Source organism: Haemorhous mexicanus, chromosome 16 (assembly GCF_027477595.1).
Source record: "Haemorhous mexicanus isolate bHaeMex1 chromosome 16, bHaeMex1.pri, whole genome shotgun sequence".
Classification (NCBI taxonomy): Eukaryota; Metazoa; Chordata; class Aves; order Passeriformes; family Fringillidae; genus Haemorhous; species Haemorhous mexicanus.
In genome coordinates, this window is record NC_082356.1 from 5,465,922 (window position 1) to 5,488,056 (window position 22,135).

The 22,135-nt window shown below is 56.1% G+C and overlaps 1 long non-coding RNA gene and 1 pseudogene across 1 annotated transcript in view; both read left to right on the forward strand.

The window, feature by feature from the left end:
• LOC132334902 (uncharacterized) overlaps positions 1 to 2,076 on the forward strand; it is a 2,748-nt gene extending 672 nt beyond the window's left edge. Inside the window, exon 2 of the long non-coding RNA XR_009488549.1 lies at positions 2,033 to 2,076. This is a non-coding gene — a long non-coding RNA (uncharacterized LOC132334902). The remainder of the gene's footprint in view (positions 1 to 2,032) is intronic.
• LOC132334711 (zinc finger protein 850-like) overlaps positions 1 to 22,135 on the forward strand; it is a 209,251-nt pseudogene that overhangs the window by 5,492 nt on the left and 181,624 nt on the right.

Below are 22,135 nucleotides of genomic sequence, written 5' to 3' on the forward strand. Positions count from 1 at the left end.
GACTGCAGAATGGGCACAAAACTCATTGTTCAACAATGGGAGATTTATATCCAAGTGACATTAGCCCTTGTTGCTCGGGAAATTCATTTTTCAAAGGAGAATTTGTAAGCTTTTGTTCATCTTCTTTTCAAATATTTTTTGTTACAAGGGAATCAGTTTTGTCGCTTGAGATTTGGGATATGGTTGGGATCAAGTTATTTGTTTTATAAATGGAGGGAAATTTTAAAGTGGGGAAGTTTTATCCTCTTTTCCATTTTATTTATGGCAAAATATTTTATCTTCTTTTTCGTTCTATTTATGATTCAGTTAAAAAATCAGGGGAAAATTTGGTAAAAGTTTCAGCTCCCCAGTTCAAGACCCTTTCCCTTTCATCCTCTCCCCGAGCCCCTAAACCCTCTTCCCTGCCTGAGGAGCAATCGGCAGGCAGATGTCACTATTCAGCACAGGGTTGCTGCCGTCTCCCTGATGCCTCCCGATCTCCTCTCTCCCCTTCCCAGGACTGGCCATGCCGCTCTGGACCTTCCCCTCAACCTTCTCTCTATGCCCACATCCCCAGTTTCCATTGGTTACCCAGCTGCTGTTACTCCACAAAATGATGCCAGCAGTATGGCCAGCCCTTCCATTTTGTCCCTTCCTAATCGAAGTTTTCCCACACTCACACCCCAAAATAGCCACTTTCCTGCCTCTCCTCTGCCCTTTCCTGCTCCTACATCATTGGGCTCCTCCCCTGCAATGCGTTCCTCTCCGCCCATCACGTTGATGGTCACCCCTGTGTCGGGATCCCCCCTTTCCATCAGTACCACCCTTCCCGACACAGGCCCTGCCTCTGCCCTCGTGGTCTCCACCTTCTCCACCTCAGGCTCTTCCCCTGGCGGCCATGACCCGTCTGCCTCCCCCATCCCCGGAGCCGGAAGTGGACATGATGGTGACCGGAAGGCAGCCATCCTGGCTGCCCGCAGCCCACGACACGGGGCCGCACCGGTTATCCAGGAGTGCCGCTCCTCTACCAGCAGGCCCTCCTCCTCAGTAGAAGACAGTGATTCCCCAGACTCCAACACCGAGCCTGAGGATCACGGGGCAGAGGTGTGGTAGCAATCTGCTAGGGAAGGTGATTGGGGGATGACAGGGAGATTGCAGGCCCTGGCAGCCCCTGTCCAATCCAAAAGAGGGAGGAACCCAAAACAGGAATCCCTGCCTGATAAGAAGCATTGTAAGGCACGCAGGGACTGTGAGAGGGGGTCCCTGTCCTGCAAGAATAACGAGCCTCACCAAAAGCCGTGATGACAAGCACAAGCGGCATAGAAAAGAAGAAGATAAGACACAGTGCACAGATGCAAACCAATAACCTGAAAAAGAAGACAGCTCTATGCTGCCTGAACAATACAACTTCCTACTGGACTTGCGTTCCACAAAAAAGATGTTGTTTAATTAGTTCCTACCAATTCAATTATTTCAGTTGTATCCTAATTTTATGTACTATTTCCTTTTTGATTTATTACTTTAGTACTCTTATAAGTAATAGTTTTTGTTATGTAATTATGTTCCCTTATTTTGTAAGGTGCTTGCAGAAATCTATAAAAGCCTTTTAATTAAACAAAAAGGGAGAGTTGTAGAGTTGTAGACCTATGAGCCTACTGCAGAGAGGGCAACAGCAATGCTTGGAAGAGATGCACCTTAGGGTCCAGGCATTCCTCACAGCTCAGGGTGAGGAAAGAAACTTCCCCCATGGTGCTCCGCAGCACTAAGTTAATTTGTCCCAGTTCTGTCCTCCCCATTGGCCTTTCCTACCCCTTTTACCCTCATATGTTCATGTTCTGGTGAGTTCTCCCTTCCCTCTCTTCCCATTACTTTATGTCCCCGCAATTCCACCCTAGCATTCCCTATTGGTCCTTTCCGTGTGTACTGCCCCTGAGCCCTGAGTCCCTTCCATGTGTACTGCCCCTAAACCCTTTAATCCCTGATGCTCGCCTCTACCCCTCTTTTCCTGTATTTATATCCTAAATCCTCCTTTATCTTTGTATTTAACGCCCAGATCCCTGGAGCCTTAGACCTTAATAAACCCTTGTTAGAACTCTGTGCCTGGACGTTACCGACTCTCCACTGCCGAGCAGAAAACACTCTTCTGGGAAAAGTTGTGTCCACCACAACCACGGGAAGCAACAGTGCCCCTTGGGACCAAGAGGCCATTGTGACACTGTGGAACCAAGGAGAGCATTGCTGCCCTGCCAGACCTCATGGATCCAAGAAACCACTGTGACCCTGCAGGGCCTGGGGGGACCACAGCGCCATTGTGACACTGCAGGGCCCAAAAATCCAAGGGAATTTGTGACATCAAGGGGTCTCATGGAACCAAAGGGACATTGTGACACTTGGAGGCCTCATGGAATCGTGAAGACCATTGGGACACTCTGGGGCCTCAGGGAACCGTGGTGACACCAAGCTGTCTGGGAGTGTTGATCTGCTGGAGGGTAGGAGGGCTCTGCACAGGGCCTGGACAGGCTGGATCCGGGGCCCAAATCCAACAAGGTGAGGTTTAACAAGTCCAAGTGCCGAGTCCTGCACTTTGGCCACAACAACCCCTGCAGCACTACAGGCTGGGGACAGAGTGGCTGGACAGCAGCCAGGCAGAAAGGGACCTGCAGGGACTGATGGACAGCAGGCTGGACATGAGGCAGCAGTGTGTCCAGGTGGCCAAGAAGGCCAATGGCTCCTGGCCTGGATCAGGAATGGTGTGGCCAGCAGGAGCAGGGCAGTGATTCTTCCCCTGTGCTCAGCATTGCTTGGGCAGCGCCTCGAGTGCTGTGTCCAGTTCTGGACCCCGACTTTAGGAAGGACATGGAGGGGCTGGAGTGTGTCCAGTGAAGGGCAACAAGGCTGGGGAGGGGTCTGGAACACAAGTCCTGTTCAGAGTGGCAGAGGGAGCTGGGGTTGTTTATCCTGGAGAAGAGGAGGCTCAGGGGAGACAAGGTGGTGCCAGGACCCAGGTTGGACTTGATGATCTCCATGGCCTGTTCCAACCTTGCTGATTCTGGGATTCTCTGAAACCACTGTTGGAGCAGTTGCAGGATGAGCCCTGGGCCTCCTCTTCAGAAGCTCCAGCAGCCCAGGTCCCTCAGCTTCTCCTGCCAGGCCCAAAGCCCATCCTGTCAGTCCTGCAGAGCCTCTGCAGCTCATCCTCATTGCCCAGAACAGGGAGCCCCAGAGCCAGACACAGCAGCCCAGATGTGCCCCCCTGGCCTGTGGTGCCTCTGACAAGGGAGCAGCAGGAGGCACTGCTGGAGCCTGCAGACAATTCCTGCAGCACTTGTGGGATGATCCTGCTCCCCAAAGGACATTCCCATGGTGCCAAGTCAGGAACTGCAATGGGGAGTGGGGCCAGAGAGGGAAGGGCAAACAGGGATGGGCTGTTTGCAGGGGAGGGAACAGCGGTGGGCAAGAGGAAGAAATCTGAACCAGGGGAGAGGAAAGAAAGCCAAGGTGAAGCCAAGGAAATGCTCAGGGCAGTTTGGGGGTGGCTGCCAGGCAGCCCTGGCTCTGAGCAACAGCGTCTGCAGTGGGACAGGACACTCCCAGCTGATGGGAACAAACTTTCTGGATGACTGCAGAGGCCAGGACAAAGCTGAGTCATTTCCCTGCCATTCCCAGCCCTTGCTGGCCCCAGGGGCTGATGGCATTTGTGCTCCCTCAGGTTCATGTCCCCACACCAACAGCATGGGGGTGCTCCCCCTGCTCTGTGCAATGCAAACAGGGGCTCCTGAGCCAGTGCTGCCGTGCCTGTGCCTGCAAGGATGGGGCACCTGTGTGAGCTGGGGGAGAGGCCAGGGCTGCAGAGGGGGGATGTTGTTGGCAGCTCCATGAGGACGCTCTGGGACGCTGCCCTGGGCTGTCCAGCACACTGGGGATGGATCAGCCCCTGCTCTGCTGCTCCTTCCCATCTACCCCAGGGCCCTTGCAGAGCACCAGCCATGCTGTTTGCCCCCAGCCTGCCCACGGCCACCCTGGGGCTGCTCACGGGGGTTTTCTGTGCTCAGCATTGTTCCTGGCCGTGTTCTTGAGAGAGCCTGGGCAAGGAGCCTGGAGCCCCCAGGGCCTGGCCTGAGGCGTCAGCGCTGCCCCAGCAGTGCCCATGGCCTGTCCCTGCTGCAGCCCTGGCACTGCCACCCCCAGGGCTGTGCCCGGCCCCGAGAGCACTCAGGCCCTACAGCAACACCAGGGCCACCAGGGCAGCGGGGCAGGGCCACGGGTGCAGCATTGGCAACACCAAGTGCTGCTGCTGCTGGGCACAGCTGCTGTGCCAGCACTGATCTGCCCCAGCTCTGCACACAGACATTGCTGCTGCAGCTCCAGAGAAGTCAACACAAGGGCATCTCTGCAGAAAACTTTTCTGGGAAATCCTTTAGTTCCTTTAAAGCCACCTAAAGTGCAGCCCCGCATTGGAACAGTCTTTGGCCAAAGGGAAGGTAGAGAGAAATGAAATCAGAAATGGCACAAAGAATGACATTTATTTTTGGACAATATGAAAAAAGTAAAACAAAGAAAAATTACATCAGAAATGAAACCAACAAGAAGTATCAAAGATGACGTTTATTACAAGTGATTTGCAGAAACTGGCCAGCAGTTTAATGTTTCTGAAAGCAGCCAGAAATCATTCTCCACACTGCAGCCTTGAGGTCCTGGTTCCTCAGGCTGTAGATGAGGGGGTTCAGGGCTGGAGGCACCAGCGAGTATAGAACTGAGAGGGCCAGATCCAGGGATGGAGAGGACATGGAGGAGGGCTTCAGGTGAGCAAATATGGCAGTGCTGGTGAACAGGGAGACCACAGCCAAGTGAGGGAGGCAGGTGGAAAAGGCTTTGTGCTGTCCCTGCTCAGAGGGGATCATCAGCACTGAAGATCTGCACATAGGAAAAAACAATGAACACAAAACAACCAATGGCTAAACAGGCACTAACTGCAATGAGCCCAAGTTCCTTGTGCTTTGAATATGAGCAGGAGAGCTTGAGGACCTGGGGGACTTCACAGAAGAACTGGCCCAGGGCATTGCCATGGCACAGGGGCAGGGAAAATGTATTGGCCGTGTGCATCAGTGAATAGAGAAAGGCACTGGCCCAGGCAGCTGCTGCCACATGGGCACAAGCTCTGCTGCCCAGGAGGGTCCCGTGGTGCAGGGGTTTGCAGATGGACACGTAGCGGTCGTAGCACATGATGGTCAGGAGATAAAACTCTGCTGAGATGAAGAACATAAATAAAAAGAGCTGTGCAGCACATCCTGTGTAGGAGATGGTCCTGGTGTCCCAGAGGGAATTGTGCATGGCTTTGGGGACAGTGGTGCAGATGGAGCCCAGGTCGCTGAGGGCCAGGTTGAGCAGGAAGAAGAACATGGGCGTGTGCAGGTGGTGGCCACAGGCTACGGCGCTGATGATGAGGCCGTTGCCCAGGAGGGCAGCCAGGGAGATGCCCAGCAAGAGGCAGAAGTGCAGGAGCTGCAGCTGCCGCGTGTCTGCCAGTGCCAGCAGGAGGAAGTGGCTGATGGAGCTGCTGTTGGACATTTACGGTGCCTTGACATGGGGATCTGTATAAAAAGGAATCATGGAATAGTTGGGCTTGGAGAAGATTTTAAATATCCCAGCACAGCTGGGGACAACTTTACCCCCACTGCCTGCTCAGGGCTCTGCTGCCTGGAGCTGTCCCTGCCAGCAGCTGCTTCCCTGTGCCCAGGGCTGGGCTCTGCCAGTGCTGCCAGGGCCCAGCCCAGCCCTGGGGACTCAGCTCTGCCCTGCAAACCCCTCCCAGCTCTGGCACTGCCCAGGGGCAGCTCTGGCTCTGCAGGCTCTGATGGCAAAGTCAGATCTACCATGAGGAGGCTGGAAAAGCAACACTGATGCTGCCTCTAAGGGGCCCTGTGCTGATTTCTGTCACTGCCTGGTTTACTCAGATCTGCAATATATTTTTTTTATTTTCAACCTGAACTGAGAGATAAATATCTTTGGGCAATTTCCCATCCAGGCAACCCAGAGCAGTAGATAAAGAAAGCAGGATTTTTGCTTTTATGCAGCCCCTCCCTTGCTGTGCTCCCTGTATAATCTACATGGAAATGTTCTGCAGTTAAATGCCATGATGGGAGCAGTCCTGACCAATGCAGCATCCTCCCCACAGAAGGAGAAGCCTTACCAGCTGTATCTTCCCACCCAGATCTTGTCCCCCAGGGCTGGGAGCAGCTCCCGGGCCGGCTGAGAGCTGTCCCTGGCAGGCAGCAGAGTCCCTGCCCCAGCACAGTGCCCTGGGCTGCAGGATCCTGCTCTGCAGGACAGCCCTGGGCACCCCTGGCTGCTCTGCACAAGAGAGAATCAGAGAATGTACTCACAGAGTCTGCAGGCATTGGGAAGTTGCAGCTTTAGGAGATGGCTCCAGGAGCTGAAGCTGCATTGTCCTGCAGCCAGAGGTTCCTGTGCCAAGGGCTGGCAGTGATTGTGCCCCAGGCACTTCTCAGCACCTTCCCAGCCCTGACTGATTGAAGCTCTCTGTGCCTCTGTGCTACGCTTGGGGTAGCTGCAGGCAGTGCCCCAGCCCTACTGGGCTGGGAAAAAACCTGCTCATCAAGAGAAATGTGCTTTTGAAGCTCTTCTTGGTTACCAGGAGCTGCCTCTGGGCCAGGAGCCCAGCCCAGCTCAGCAGCACAGACACAGCACAAGGACTTTAATGACCCTCTGGGGCTTTGTGCTCAGGCTCCTGACAGGGAGCTGAAGAAACCTCTCCAGAACTCCAAGTCAGAATCCAACTCCAAAGTTTCTCTCACTTTTAATGGGTCCCACTGAGGGACACAACTGAGAAAGTGTCCCCAGGCCCCAGGCAGAGCAGAGAACTGGAGGCACTGATGACAGCTGGGGACAAAGAGAAGCCAAGTCTTGGTGCCCTGGGGCACAGCAGGGTCTGTGCCACCAAGGGCTGGGAGGAGACACCTTGTCCTGAGGCACTGGGGCCTCCTGGCACAGCCCCAGCCAGGCTGGGTACCGTCAGCCCCTTGTCCTGCCCTCAGCATTCCCCCCTAGCCCACATCCCAGTGGCCTCAAGGATCTGCTGGAAGGAGTCCCTGGGGAGCCTTGCTCAGCAATGGCCCTGGGGGCTCCTGAATGCTCCCAGGGACTGCAGGGTTTTCAAAGGACTTTGGGTTTGGCTTTTGCCTTGGAGTCTCTGAGAGGTGTGAGCAATCATGGCCTCCAATTACCTGCTGTAATTAGTCCCTGGAGAGGCTTTGTCAGTAACAACACTCAGTGGGGCTCATTAATGCTTCAAGGTACTTCAGTTCTTTTAAGGTACTTGGTGTTTCCCTTTGGATACAGACTCTGTGAGAGGTTTGTGCAATCATGGCCCCAATTATCTGCTTTAATGAGTCCCTGGAGAGCTTTGTACTGACACTCAGTGGGGCTCATTAATACTTTGAGACACTCAAGGTGTTTAAGGTACTTTGGAATTTCCTTCCCACACTGAGTCTCTGAGAAGTTTTTGTGCAGTCCTGGCCACCAATTCTCTCCTCCAAGGAGCCCATGAGGAGCCTGTGTTGGGTATGGACCTCAGTGGGACCCATTCATGCCTCGAGACACTTTGGGTGTTTTTTCTGCCTTTGGCTCCTGGAATGGTTTGTGCAATCTCCTCTCAGGCCCTGAGGCTCCAGGGCTCAGCTCCAAATGCACCACAGGGCTCATTAGGATCAAAGAAGTCCTGACAAACCATGGCTCTGCCTTGATTTCCCTCTGCTCCTGTGCAGTTCATCAGGAAAGTTTCTGTAGTGGTTTTGGCCAATGCATCAATAAGTGTGGTGGGTTCAGAGCTGGCTAATTAGCAGTGCACTCACTGGAATATCCTTACTCATTTCCTGTTGTGAGATAGGAGTAGGACAAATGCCAAGTAGGCTCAGAACTTTAAAAGGATATAAAGAAAATGTTATTAACAGTAGCTAAAAGAGCAATAAGAATCAGAACAAAACTTCCAGAAGTCTTCTCTCCCTACAACCTTTTCTTTCTTACTGACAATGCAAGGAGACAAAACCTAAAATTTTCAGTCAGTTTACCACCTCTACAATATTCTTTTTTTTAGTTCACTTAAGGAGAGAAGTTCCTCTTGTAAATGTTGTAGAGATTTCTCCACAAGAAAACTGTTCTCTCAGGGCTTTTAATTTCCATGAATAGCAGCCACCTGGAAAAATTTGTCAAGTCCCTCCCATTTTTCATAGCTTTTCCCACAGCTGTGTTTATGGGCCATGTCAACTTGTGGGGTATTAGTTTAAACATGAGCTGTTTAAGAGCAGAGGTTCTCTTCATCTATTTCTGAAATCATTTTCATCTTTGAGAAGAGAGGTCTTGTCTCCCCGAGGGCACAGGGTCTCATCACTCTGCTCTCTCTCTGTACAAACTTCTCATGGGATCACAGCTACTTCAACATTTGCTTACTTTAGCATGAAGGCCTTTGCTGAACAAGTCATCTCCCCATACTTTTCATGCATCATAGTGAAAAAGAGAGTCTGATGGATCAATTACATCCTTCTCCATAGCATTACAAGAGGATTTTAGCCCCAAGATCAAGGCATCTCCTCATCCCTCCCATCTGGGGCTCAGCTTCCTCTTCACGGACCTTGGTGTGTTCACGTTGCCCCTCTCTGTGCCTGCACTTTGTCCTTTTCTCTCACTCGAGGGAGGATGGAAGCACTGACAGAGTTCATATCTCACCCGGGGCCTGCAGATGGTTCCGTGACCCCGGCCGGGCTCGGTCCTTGGGCCGGAGCTGTTTTACCATGGAGGTTTCTGCAGCGGCTGCGCTGGGGCTGTGTCAGGATGGGCCGCGCTGGGGCAGGGCCAGGATCTCAGCAGCCAGGCCAGAACACAGCAGCAGCACGGCCGGGGGCCGATGGCTTCTCCTCCCCCTGCCCGGGGGTTGTGGGTGAACCCCAACGGTGGCAGAACCTTGGCCGAGCCGGCCCGGCCCTGGGCTGCTCCTGGGGCCCGGCGGATCCTGGCTCGGCCCGGGCTGGCGGCGGGGCAGGGCTCAGCAGTGCCCAGATGTTGGAACTGCAGCCATGGCCCGGCCTGGCCTCGGCCCCGCGGCCTCCCCTGCCCTGCCCGGCAGCCGATGGGGCCTGGCGGGGTCCCTGGGAAGGGGCCCGGCCCCACGGCAGGAGCCGCCTGGGCTGCCCTGGCTGGGACGGGGCTGGGTCAGCCTTGTTACCTCTGTGCCAGCCAGAAGGGAAAGAGACCCTCCCAGGCTTTTTCATCTTTACCATGTGTCTTCACAGGGCCGTGTACAGTTTCCTTAGTGGTTTAACAGATTGTCAGTTCTCAAACCTAATTACTGATTGGTTTTTTCATTGGAGGAAACTGCTTCTCTTAGAACATCACTTCTGTGATGCAAAACCACCAAACAGCACAGAGCACAGAGTTCCATTGTCCATATATAGTGGTCACGTGCCTGATGTTATCAGTTAAAAAGGGTTACCCATTTTTTTAAAAAAGGTTGTAGGAATACAAGTTTAATCAGTAGTGGCAGAAGAGAGTTCTTTGTTAGCTTCATGTTGTAATGACCTATTAAGAGTAGGTCCTTAACTCTCTATTGTTGAGAATTCCCCTTTTTGTATCAGTACCACCCTGCCTGGGCCAGGTGGATGGCCCTTCTCAGCCAGTGAAAGGAGGGGACATCAGAGGACATGCAAAATAACCTCAGACTCAGCATGCCATGGGAAGGACCCCCACCACACTTACCGAAAAAAACCCCAAAAGTGAAGAGCCAATACAGAATTAGGAGATCAAAGTGATGTCTAGACATGAGGACAAAGGTCCAGAGCCTGCAGAGACACTGAGAACCTTTGTTGCCCCTAGCCCCAGACTAAAAGGACCTTGGCTAGAGCCAGTGCCCTAGACAGGAAACCCAAAAAGCAGAATTAGGGGAATATCCCCACTGCTTTTGTGGGGACAGGACCCCCAGCTCTGCCCCCTAGTCGATGAAGCTGCATTTTCCTCCTCCTCCAAGCCACTCCTGGGAGCAACAAAGGTGTGACCGCAGACCCATCTTACCTCCCAACCTGAGCTGATCGTTTTTAATAAAGGCACTGAAAAGGAGAAAGATCTCCTGCCCTATTTATTTCAGTGCTGGTCTCTCCCTGCTGGATGCTGTGGATGAACTCACAAACGAGCTGTAGGAGAAGGGCAAGAAGCCGGGGATGTTGCATGGACTGCTCCACACACGGTGCTCGGCTGAGCAGGGACAGCAGGCCCAACCCAGCTGGGGATGGCTGCAGGTACCTGAGCTGTGCTGCGGAAGCGGCCACGGCTGGATTCCTGCTCTCCCGTGCGCTCCAGGGCTGCATCTGGCAAAGAGCAAGCACAGCCAGAGCGGAGGGGCTGCGGGAGAGGCCGGAGAACACAGCCCAGCCCTGCGCTTCCCAGGCAGGGAGACCCCCGGGATTCCCCAGGGGGATGGAGCACAGCCACTGCGGGGTGTCTGCCCGGCCCCTCTTCCGTCCTGTCCGTGGGCATGTCCCCAGGGCATGGGATGGCATGGGGTGGGACCAAGTTGGCTGCAGGCTCCAGCCCTGCGGCCCAGCTCTGCCACTCACCCTCCTGTGGTGGCTGGAACGGCACCACGTCTTCAGTCTCCTGCGCTGGGGCAGCTCCAGGGCCTTCTTCCTCCTCCTCCTCCTCGTCCGGCCAGGCCAGCTTGGGCACTCTCGGGGGTCTCTGTTCCATGTCACTGACTGGAGATACTTGCAGGAGAGATGTCCTGGAAAAGCCCCGGGGCGCCAATTCCCACACTCTGCCCTTGAGGGCAGCTGCAGAACAGAAGCCTCAGAAGGCCACAGGTCAGTGAGTCCTGTGCTCGGGCCTCGAGCTCAGCCTCAGGAACAAAGCCATGGAAAAGCTTCGGGTCAGACGGGAACGAGTGCGCTGTCAGGGCCTCCTCACGGCACCGCTCTGTCCCGCTCTGAGCCGTTGCGTGTTCCGAGCACCCGGGCAAGCTTCTATTTCCCACGTGTCACAAAGGGCCCTTGGACACCGGCTTCCATTTCGTGCCACAGTGACCGTGCTGCAGTGTGCCACCCAGGGCACTTGCACACACTGCCACCTGTCCTGGGGCTGCCCCCAGCCCACCCAAAGTGGCCCAGGCTGGAAGGAATCCCTGGCCCCAGGGGTCTAAGACAGCCCGACAGGATCTTTAGGAAGGGCTCAGACCATCAGCAAACGCTGCCCTGCTCTGCGGGCTCAGTCCTATTCCCATAGCTTTCCCTGAGAGCATTTTAATTTCTAAATTATAATCATTTGAAGGGAGGGGATTTACATTTTCCATTTCAGAGAAGGCTTCTGCCTTCCTTAGCGGACACCTGTCTTTTCAAACCAAGACAATTGTTTCTCATCTTGCAGATGTGCAGTTGCTGGGGAGCCCCCTTTTACACCAGGGACCTGGAGAACCATTCCCAGCAACTGGGAAAATCCTAGGTGCTCCATCCACCCATAGAGGAGGTCTCCAAATTTGCCCCAAAAGTGGCTCCAGCTTTTATAGGCCAAGTGACTTGATGCTATTTTTAGCCCAGAAAGCCCTGCAGCTGATGGCACACTTCACAATCAGCAGGGACACAGCTAGGCCAAAGGCCAGACCTCTGCTGGGAGGCTTTCTCCTCAAACACCTTTCAAACAAACCCCCATTCAATTCCGTTGGGAAAGTTTCTTCAAATGATACATTTCTGGCACATAACTACACAGGGTTGTGTGAAAGATTCTAAAGCAGCTGCTTTGAAGTCAAAGAGCCAGCATTACAAGTCCTTGTCATCTGTTTGTCACTAATTCACACTTTGGGGGATTTGAAGGAGTTAGGAAGGAGCTAGAGAGCAGACCTCTGAGTTTTTTAGATGATGCCATTTCTTTTCCTTATCTTCTACATAGACAGGAAGAGTGAGTTTGGCTCCCATCTCCACCGCACGGCTCACAAGGCTGCAAGACTTCTAGTTACAAGAGCTTTTAAAGATTTGTTGGCCAATAAGACACTGCCAACAAGGATATCTATGTTTTGGACCCAATCCTTCAATATTTCCTTCTATGGACTCATGCTACAGTGTCAGCTTCCTTAGCCAACCAACCATGTTATGACGTAGAAACCTACGGCACTGCATCCTAAGCTTCTTGTTTACCATTGTAACTGCTTTTAGTTTTCTAGATCTTGAACTACACAACTCTAAACTTTCCTCCACTTCAACTTTCCTCCACATGTCTCTGCTATAAACTATAAATCCACATTCTCGCTTCTAGCACCTATGTTTGGAAGCCCTTTCCAAGGTCTCAGGTAAAATCCTGTGTTTAATTCTAAGCTCTGCTGACAAGACCAAAGGTCTGAAAATTCCCTGCGTTTTGGTTTCCAACAACACTGTTAGTGTTGTTTCCAACAACTGCTGTTAGTTCCAGAGCACCCAGGATCCATCTTGCAAGTCAGCTCCAGCAGGAACAAGGCAGCTGCCAAGGGGCTGCTTATGGCCTCTGACACCCAATTGCTCAGGGCTTCCCGGTGCCCCAGCCCCTCAGGGTCTTGCTTAGCCTGGCCAAGCTGCCCGGCAGCAGCGCCGCAGCCCCACAGCAGCTCCAGAGGAGCCCCAGCCAGAGGCACCTCAGAGCCCTCAGCAACGCAGGCAGCAGCACACGGGCAGGAGGACACGGATGGCGCTTCCTGCCTGGCACAGGGCTTGTGGCCATCTCCAGGCACTGTTCTCACAGGGATCCCCGCAGCTCCAGCCCCTGCCCAGCCGCTCTGCCGGCAGCACAAAGGCTTCAGCGGAACCACCAAAGGCCAAGGGGCTTCTGGGCATTTTCCCTGCGGCACTGTACGCCTGGGCAGGATGCTAAATACAAGAACCCTTTTCCCTGCTTCCCCTATGCCCTGCTGATCCTGGGCAGTAAAGAAAAGCTCCTGAGAGTCCGTATATTATAACACATTTTATATTTACATAGAATAAAAAGGAAGGGAAGAAAAAAAATCATAAAGAAAAAGAAAATCCCCAATGGCTAAGGTTGCCCCAGCAAAGAGAGCCTCCTGGATTCAGCTCTCTACAGAGCTCCAGCAGTGCAGCCAGCCAAGCCGCAACAGACGAGGCCGAGGCCCAGTCATCCATGCCCTGCGCAGCTGATCTTGCAGCCTCTGGAAGATGGAATATTGCCCACTCGCTGTTGCTCGGAGGACATGCAGTGTTTCAAGTGCCAGCTCTGACACGGCACTGCTCATGTCCTCAGTCAGGCGTTCGAGGGCTGCAAGAGAGAGGAACAGAGCCACGGTCAGATGCCGGATCTGTGGGGAGCCAAGGAGAGCCCCGTGCCAGGGCCACGGCAGCTGACTCTTGTCATGGCCAGGAGGGAGCAGGGACCGAGGGGATCAGCCCGAAGCTGCCGGCGATGAATGGCACACGTGGCCCTGAAATCTCTGCGTGCTCTGCCCATGGGCGCAGAGCCCTCTGAAGCTGGGGCAGGGTTTGCGGCTCCCCCCGCTGTCAGCCCCTGCACTCAGCCCGCTGCCCTCACTCACCACTGCAGATCAGCTGGAGCTCTTGCTGCTGCCCCCTCAGGTGCCGCCCGGCCATCCCTGTGAACACAGAGCCTGTCACGGCCCCAGCGGCACAGCTCCCTGCCGGCGGAGCTGCCGGCGCTGTGGCCACACGGCCTGCTGGCCCGGCAGGGCTCAGCCCGGGCCCTGGCCGCACGCTGCCGCCCAAGGGCTCGGCTGCCAGAGGGCGGCAGCAGCGCCGAGGCCAGCCGGGACTCCCTGGCACCGGGCCCGGCCGGCACTGCCGGGGCAGCAGGCGGGGCTGGGGCCGAGCTGCGGCGGGACAGGGAGGGAGCCCGGGCTTGTGGCTCACCCATGAACCTGATGGCCGCCTCTCGCAGGGGCTCCTGTGGGCTCTGCAGGTAGCGCAGGGCCCGGCGCAGGTGCTCGGCCGCTCCACTCCTGTCCTCTGCCAGCTGGAGAGAGCGGCGGGAGGGAAGGAAGGGTTGGCACAGGCTCAGCCCCTCGGCCGGGCGCTGCCTGCACCCAGCCCCGGCCTCCCCTGCCCGCACAGCCCTGAGGCGCGGCCAGCAGCCGCTGGCGCCGGGCTCCCGAGGGGAGGGCCAGAGGGCCGGCTGCTGCCCGGGGAGCCGCGGTGCCGGCCCGCCCCGCAGCTCCGCCGGGCCGGGGCTCCACAGGCACCCGGCTCGGGCCCACGGGAGCCTGGAGAAGAGCCCGTGCAGCCTCTGCGTGCAGCAGCGGGCAGGGGCACAGCTGCCCGCCCCGCACTCTCAGCACCGCCCTCGGGGGCCTTCTCCAGGCTGAGACTGGGGCTTCCAGGCCGTCCTTACCAGGCACTCGGTGAACTTCCACAGCTTCTTGTTCTTGAGCAGTCTTTCAAGATCCCTCCTCTTCAGGAACTTGGCCACACAAAGCAGCGTTTCCCGTGAAGCCTGGAGAGCAGCAGAGACGAGGAGATGACCCCAAAGCCCAGGGCGCAGGACCCGTGTCCCTGTGCCAAGGCCTGAAGGAGGCTGCAGCCTGGCAGGCACCAGGGCAGGAGGCAGCCGAGCCCCCTGCCAGGGCGACAGCAGCAGCCCACGAGTCCTCACCTGTGCCACAAGACGATTCTCATCATGGCAGTGGAAGAAGAGTGGCAGCAGGCTCTGGCGCAGGGGTGTCTTCAGGGCCTTTTTTGCCTTTTCTGCTGGATGAGTCACCAATGTTCGGAAGAGCAGTATGGAGATTACCTGCACCTGGCTATTGTCCTGAATGAAAGGAAGAAAAAAAGACCTCAGAATTGGCTGCATGGGGCTCAGCTTGACACAGGCCTGCAAATCCTGAGGTCACGAATTATCCAGGTAGCACCCAGTGGCCGTGGCTGGGGGCAGCGAGCCTTACGTGGTCAAAGAGTGGCAGGAGCGCCTCAACCAGCTGCAGTGTGATGGGGCTGGGCATCAGCATGTCATTGTCCAAGATGATAAAGCTGAGTAGCATGACTGTCATGATAACTATCTCTCCATCTGTGTCCCACAGGAACTCCACAAGACTTTCAGTCAGGCTCCTCATTTTTTTGGTCTGTGCAGAACACAAATTTGTGAAATGCCATCCTCCTGCTGCAGGGCCTGAAGGCCAAAGGCCTGTCCCGAAGCACTTGAGCAGCTGAAGCGGGAGGCAGGAGAGCTGGGAGCAGCTGCCCCAGCTCCCAAAGGCCAGCCAAGCCCAAGCGACTGCATTCCCTAGCTCAGCCTCAGCCACTGCCCCCTTCTCACCATTGAGGGATCATCAGTGAGATCAAGAAGGGCCCTGAGCGCCAGGTGACGCCTCTCCCTGCACTCCCTCTGCAGCTGCCTTGACAAGATTTGCAGGACTCTGTTAGCACTGCGTTCACTCAAGTCCAGGCACTCGAGGACCTGAAAGGCACAGAGCAGTGACAGCGGACCTGGCCGGCAGGAGCCCGGAACAGCACAGGGCCGGGCCCAGGCAGCAGCGCAGGGCACGGGCTCCATCCCAGGCAGCTGTGGCTCTGAAAGGGCAGAGAGCTGGGAGGCAGCTGAGCGAGGCAGCGCTGGCCATCAGGCTCACCTCCACAAGGAATGCCAGGGCAGGCAGCTCCCAGCGTGGCTCCTGTGTGCTGAGCAGCCGGAGCAGGTAGCGAGTGATCCGGGAACACAAGGGGATGGAGACATAGGACATCTCCCTGGCAGGAGAAAAAGTAACCAAGACTGTGGGCCAGGGGCACAAACCTCCGCCAGGACTGACACGCACAGGTCTGGTCTTTCCCCAGCATTGTGCAAGTGGCCCTGGACTATTTGGGAGGCAGCTCCTTGTGGGCATCCTCCTCTCCCAGCCTTTTCCAGTCTGCTTGGCCGTCCCTCGGTGACCCTCTGGGCCACGACCACAGGATCTGTGTGGAGCTCCCTGGGCACAGAGCACAAATGTCAGAGGCAGTGGGGAGAAGGGGGTCTCACCTGGCCAGCAGACTCACGGCACAGTGGTGGGTGTCAGCACACAGCAGCATGTCCCAGCCACAATTGTGTTCCATTGCCACCACCACATCCTCGTGCTGCGTTCGGCAGAGCAGGGACTTCAGGGTCTGCACTGCAAACCTGCGTGCAGAGCAAAGCCCAGGTCACGCTGGGAGCACTGGCTCCTTCCCAGGTCACGTGGCAGGGACAGGAGGAGTAGGATGGAGCACCTCCTGGGGCTGGTGGCAAGGCCATGTTGCTCCTGGCATCCCTTCCAGAAGGTAATGACCTCCTCTGGCATATCCAGAGTGCTGAAGAGCACTTGGAAGAGCAGATGCACAAAGAGGCGGGGGAAATACACCGTCACCATATGTGGGACACAGGGCACCTGTAGGATCTTCCACATCACCACAGCTGCCTGGAAAGAACAAAGCCACCCGAGACAGTGCTCAGTGCTGAGGTGTCCGTGTGGCAGGGCCCGAGCTTGGCAGGGAGAGGCCCAGAGAGACACAGGGGGAGCACAGGGCCTGGAGGGCCTGAAGCTGCACCTGGGGCAGTTTTCTGGCCAGCGCCTGAGGCAGGGAGATGCAGTGGGGGAAGGAGGATGGAGAGCTGCTGGAGAGGTGGCCTTGGGGCCAGCAAAGGCCAGTTACAGAAACTCACAGCCAGGGCAAAGACACCCGTTTTGTCCCCATCAGAGGTGCATGTGCTGTGCTCTGGCCAGCTCCCCAGCACATCCAGGAAGATCAGCAACACTGGTTCCGCAGTCCTGGGCGAGCACATGATGGTCTTCCACATGGCCATGGCAGCTCTGTGGGGTTAGAGCTCCGTCTCAGGGAGGTCTCAGACACAGCACCATGGCCTGGGCAGCAGTGGGGATCTGAGCCAGCTTCCAGCTCTGCCTCTGCCCATTGTTTCTCACTGGCAGCACCCAGGCAGCCCAGCCCTGTGGGGACAGACCCCTGAGGGGCTGGGAGGGAGCATGGCAGCAGGCACGGGGGGTGACATGCCAGGGCTGGCAAAGGGAGCAGCCAGAGGGCCCTGGAACTCTCTGTTGGTCAGACACCTGGGCCAAGTTGTACAGGCTGATGGGCTGGGGAGCCCTGAGCTCTCTGGGCAGGTGGGCCCCATACCTGTCACAGGATGGGGCCACGCGCAGGAGTGTCATTAGTACGTCAGCAGGCTGTGCTTCTGTGAGATCCAGCAGGGTCCTGTTCAGCCTGTGCTCAGCAAACTGATTGGCCAGGAGCCATTGGTGGATGTACCTGACCAGGGCGGGCACCTGGAGAAGGCACAGGAAGACTTGGAAAGCTGCCAGAAGGAGGAATGTCCCCAGTGTCCCCAGAGAAGTGCTTCCCTTCCCACCACACTGCCATGGCCTCAAAGCCTTCCAGTGACCAGTGGGTGTGTCTTGAGAGGCCAAGCAATTCCTGGGAGGATCAAACCCTGGCCACAGGCTGCTTACTTGCTTTGGGTTGGAAAAGCCCTCCTCTACAAGCATATCCAGCAGGGCAGCACTGGTCTTGGTTTTGAAGATGTGCGTGTATGCTCTGAGCCCAGTTCCCATGGTGCTGGTCTCTTCCTCCCGAATTCTCTTGATGAATTTGCAAACCAGCTGTAGGAGAAGGGCAAGAAGCCAGGGATGTTGCATGGAATTCTCCAAGTGCGGTGACAGCAGGCCCAGCCCAGGTGGGGGGGTGGCTGCAGGTACCTGCGCTGTTCGGCGGAAGAGGCCACGGGTGGGGTCCTGCTCTTGTGTGCGCTCCAGGGCTGCACCTGGCAAAGAACGAGCGCAGCCAGAGCTGAGGGGCTGCGGGAGAGGCCGGAGAACACAGCCCAGCCCTGCGCTCCCCAGGTGGGGACAGCCCTGGGATGCCTGAGGGGATGGAGCACGGCCACTGCGGGGTGTCTGCCTGGCCCCTGTCCATGGGCATGGCCCAGGGGATGGGATGGGATGGGATGGGATGGGATGGGATGGGATGGGATGGGATGGGATGGGATGGGATGGGATGGGATGGGATGGGATGGGATGGGATGGGATGGGATGGGATGGGATGGGATGGGATGGGATGGGATGGGATGGGAAGCAATGTTGCCAGGCTGGCTGCAGGCACCAACCCTGTGGCCCAGCTCTGCCACTCACCCTCCTGCAGCAGCTCAAACAGCACCACCTCTTTGGTCTCCTGTGCTGGGGCAGCTCCAGCGCCTTCTTCCTCCTCCTCCTCCACCCAGGCCAGCTTGGGCACTCTTAGGGGTCTCTGCTCCATGCTCTGACTGGATTTGTGGCTACTTGCTGGAGAGATGCCTCAGAAAAGCTCAGTCAGCAAGTCCTGCAGTGGTGCCTGGAAGGCACCTTCAGGAAAGAAGCCCCAGGAAGACAACAGGACAGCAAGTCCTGCACTCTGGTCTCGAGGGCTCCTGCCACAAGGACAGGAGACTCCTGTCAAGGATTGTGGTCTGGCCTCAAGGGCACCGGCAGCAGGGATGGGAGATGCCTCTGGGGCACCAAGTCCCACGCTCTGCCCTCAAGGGCACCTGCAGAAGAAAAGCCTCGGGAAGGCCACGGGTTGGCAAGTCCAGTGGTCTGGTCTCGAGCTCAGCTGCAGCAATAACGCCTTGGAAAGGCTCCGGTTTGGACACGAACGAGCGCGCTGTGTGGGGGCTCCTCACGGCACTGCTCTGTCCCGTCCTGTCCCGTTGTGTGCTCTGAGCACTGTGGTGTGCTCTTGTCACTGCCAGCTCCTATGTCACCACGTGTCACAAAGGGCCCTTGGACACCTGTTCTATGCCACGGTGCCCATGCAGCACCGTGTCACAAAGGGCCTCTGCACACATTGCCGCCTGCCTGGGGCCACCCCCAGCCCACCCAAAGTGGCCCAGGTTGAAGGAATCTCTCACCCCCAAGTGTCTAAGACAGCCCGACAGGGTCTTTAGGAACAGCTCAAACCATCAGCAAATGCTGCCCTGCTCTGTGGGCTCAGGGCAGCAGAAGGAGCCTCCAGGGCTGCCAACACAGCTGCACTGGGAAGGGCACGGGGCCTTCCAGGGAAGCTGGCTCGGCCTCCTTGGGACATGTCCTGGCTGGTGGCCATCCTAAACCCATGGGTGTGGCATGGACATGGAACGTGGGGGCCAGGGCACGAGTGCTGCTCTGGGCCCTGGGGCCTGGAGAGCGCTGACATCAGCAGGTGTGGCAGAGTCCCTGCCCAAGCAGACCTGCCACCCTCCAAGCCCTGGCAGCACTGGTGCCCATCTCCTGCCCCAGAGACCTCTGCCCCCAGGGGGCTTCTGTGCCAGAGGGAGCCAAAGCCCACGTGCATTGGGGACTGTGCTCCTTCCTGCAGGGGCTGTTGGCAGGAGCACCTGGAGACACTGCTGGCAACACTTGGTCTGGGTCAGAAGTTCTCACTCCATGCTGAAATTATTTTCTCATTTCCTTCAGCACAAAAACACCTTAGTGGCAAAGGCACAGAAGAATCTGGCATTTAAGAATCCTCACTTCAGGAAAGCATTACTTCCCGTTGCTGAACTCAAGTAGTTCCAAAAAGTTGCAAACTTCCCAACTTCATTGGGATGGCCTGAGAAGGTGAAGAGTTGGAATTTTGCTTTCTGTCTCAAAGCAGCAACTCATTTGCCTTAACATCATCCATTGAGAGTCACTTTACAAAACATAACACTGCACAGAGGTAAAAAAAGGACAGTTCTTTAGTTTGCAAGTGGTTTTCTATGAAGGGATGATTTTATCCTAATTCTCTTAAAGAATAAAAGCTCTCAAGAAATTAAAGTCCACTCAGTGTTACAAAAGTAGCCCAAACAAATGAGTAGATGGCAAAAGGGCTAATCCTCCCCCTGGTACAGATATCTAAGTGGCCAGTAAAGAACAGCTCTCCCCTCTTGTTCCCTGCAGGAAAATCAGGACGATGAACAAGAATAGTCACAGATATTCTTTCTGCCCTCTGTAACCAAATCTGTGCCAAACCACAGATGCTGCTTTCAAACTGACTCAGATTCCAGCCTAGACCTCACCTTGCAGACAGCTCCTTCCCCGACACCCCACCAACACCAACACCCCCAAACTCCAACACAGAAGCCCTCAACACTCCACCAGGACCCCCAGCTGTCCCTGTCCCTCTGCAGAGCTTTCCCACCCTCCAGCAGACCCCCTGGTTCCCTGCACATGCCAGGGGATGGCACTCAAGAGGATCTGCTCCAAGGCCTTCCTCAGTGGCAAGCTCAGGCTGCCAGACCTATGGTTCCTGGATCACCCTTCCCACCTCACTGGGAGCTCCCTGGGAAGCACTTTCCTTGAGAAGCAAGCCCCTTTCCTCCAAAGGCATTTCCCCAAATGTGTAGCTTTCCTGGGGAGCACCCATACACTCTTAAGAAAAGCTGGCAAGGCTGAATGAGTTCAGGTCCCTTCAGGACAGGCACTCCAGCTCTAGCTCGTATTCCCCCAAGTGTGTTTCCAGGTGGAGGTTCAGAGGTGCAGCCCCAGGCCCTCTACAAACACAAGCTGCCCACTGCCTCTTCACCTGCCTCAACTCCTGCCTGCGGTCACAGCAGCAAAACCAGGCTGTTCCCAGCCAGAGCCCAGAGCCCTGTTCCTGCAGGACGCTCTTGCAGCACCTTCCAGGACTCTCAGCTGTGCACGCAGAGCTTTTCATGCTGGCTCCCAAAAGGCTTTGGAAGGCAGAGCACAACCTGGCTGGCTCTGCCACCAGCACACTCCAAACACAGGTGGAGGAAGAAGCAGCAGGGGCTGTTTTGCAGCCATGCCCAAGAGAAACAGGAAGGGTGCCCTCCCTCTGGTCTCACTTGGTTGGCTTTCTGACTGGGTCTGAGCCTGGGGCTCCCATTCCTTGGTTGTGGGGACCAGAACCACACCTGGGATCCCAGCACTGCCTGACAGCGCTCCGGGCACTGGCACGGTCGCGCCTCCGAGTCTCAGGCACCGTGCTGCTGCTTCATTTGCCCTTAGGCACACCCAAAGCTCTCTGTTGAGCCCAGATGGTCTCTGGTTCTGCCCTCTTCCTGATCCTGTGCAGGGATGGAGCACTGCTGTGCTTTCCGGAAGCTGTTCTTGAAACCTTCCAGCATTCCAAGCTCCTTTGCCCTCCATGGATGCTTGCCATGGAATCCTCACAGCTGGGTTCAGAGCATCCTCAGGTTTGCTCTTCCAAAGTCCAGGGGCTCCAGGGTGCTCAGCAAGATCTGTAACTCCACAGTGTTGTGGAACTGGACCTTCAGCACAGGGACCTTTCCAGCCTGATCTGCCCTCGTTCCTCTGTGTCTGTGCAAAAACCACAGTGTGGAAGAGAATGGCAGGAGGGGCCTGTGTGTCCCAGGGCTCTGGATTTGCATCACTCCAGCTCCACAGAGATGCAGGTAAAGCAAAGAAGCCAAACTGTTTATTAATGGAAGGCAAAGCAAAGGGATGAGATGGGAGGGAAGAAAGGGGATGGGCAGGTTCTGAGGGCTGTCAACAGCAAGAGAGAAGGCAGGAGCTATGGGAGCTTCCCACAGGCTCAGCTGCGCCAGTCGTCAGCTGTGCCTGGAGCTCCAGCTGATCTCCTCTGCTCTCCAGGTGGTCTCACCTTCCAAGGGATCTGGAGGTCTTAAAGAGATACTGGTTCTTCTGAGCCAGCAGATGAAAGTAGTTCAGCTCTTCCCTCGAACATCACCTGAACAAATATGCTTATGCAGGAGGGGCTGTTGTCTTCACTCAGGCCTTGAAGGGCTGAAAGAGACAGGAACAGAGCCACAGTCAGAACCTGGATGTGCAGGAATCCAAGGAGACCTTTCTGCCAGAGCCATCCCACCTAGCTCTTGCCATGGCCACAAGAGAGGAGGGGCCAAGGGGATCAGCTGCAAGGTGCCGGCCATGAATCCCCCTGCCCACATCCCTGAAATCTCTGTGTGCTCTGCCCACAGCACCCCTCGTCCACACAAGGAGCAAAGCCCACCACAGCCAGGGCAGGGATTGCAGCTCCCTGCCCAGGGATTGCAGCTCACCCAGCCAGCCCCTGCTGACAGCCCGCTGCCCTCACCACCCTCACAGAGGGCCTGGAGCTCTTCCTTCTGCCCCATCAGGAGCAGCCTGGCCATCCTTGGGAACACAGGCTCACCATAACTAAGGCTGCTGTGGCTATTATCCAGTTTGCTT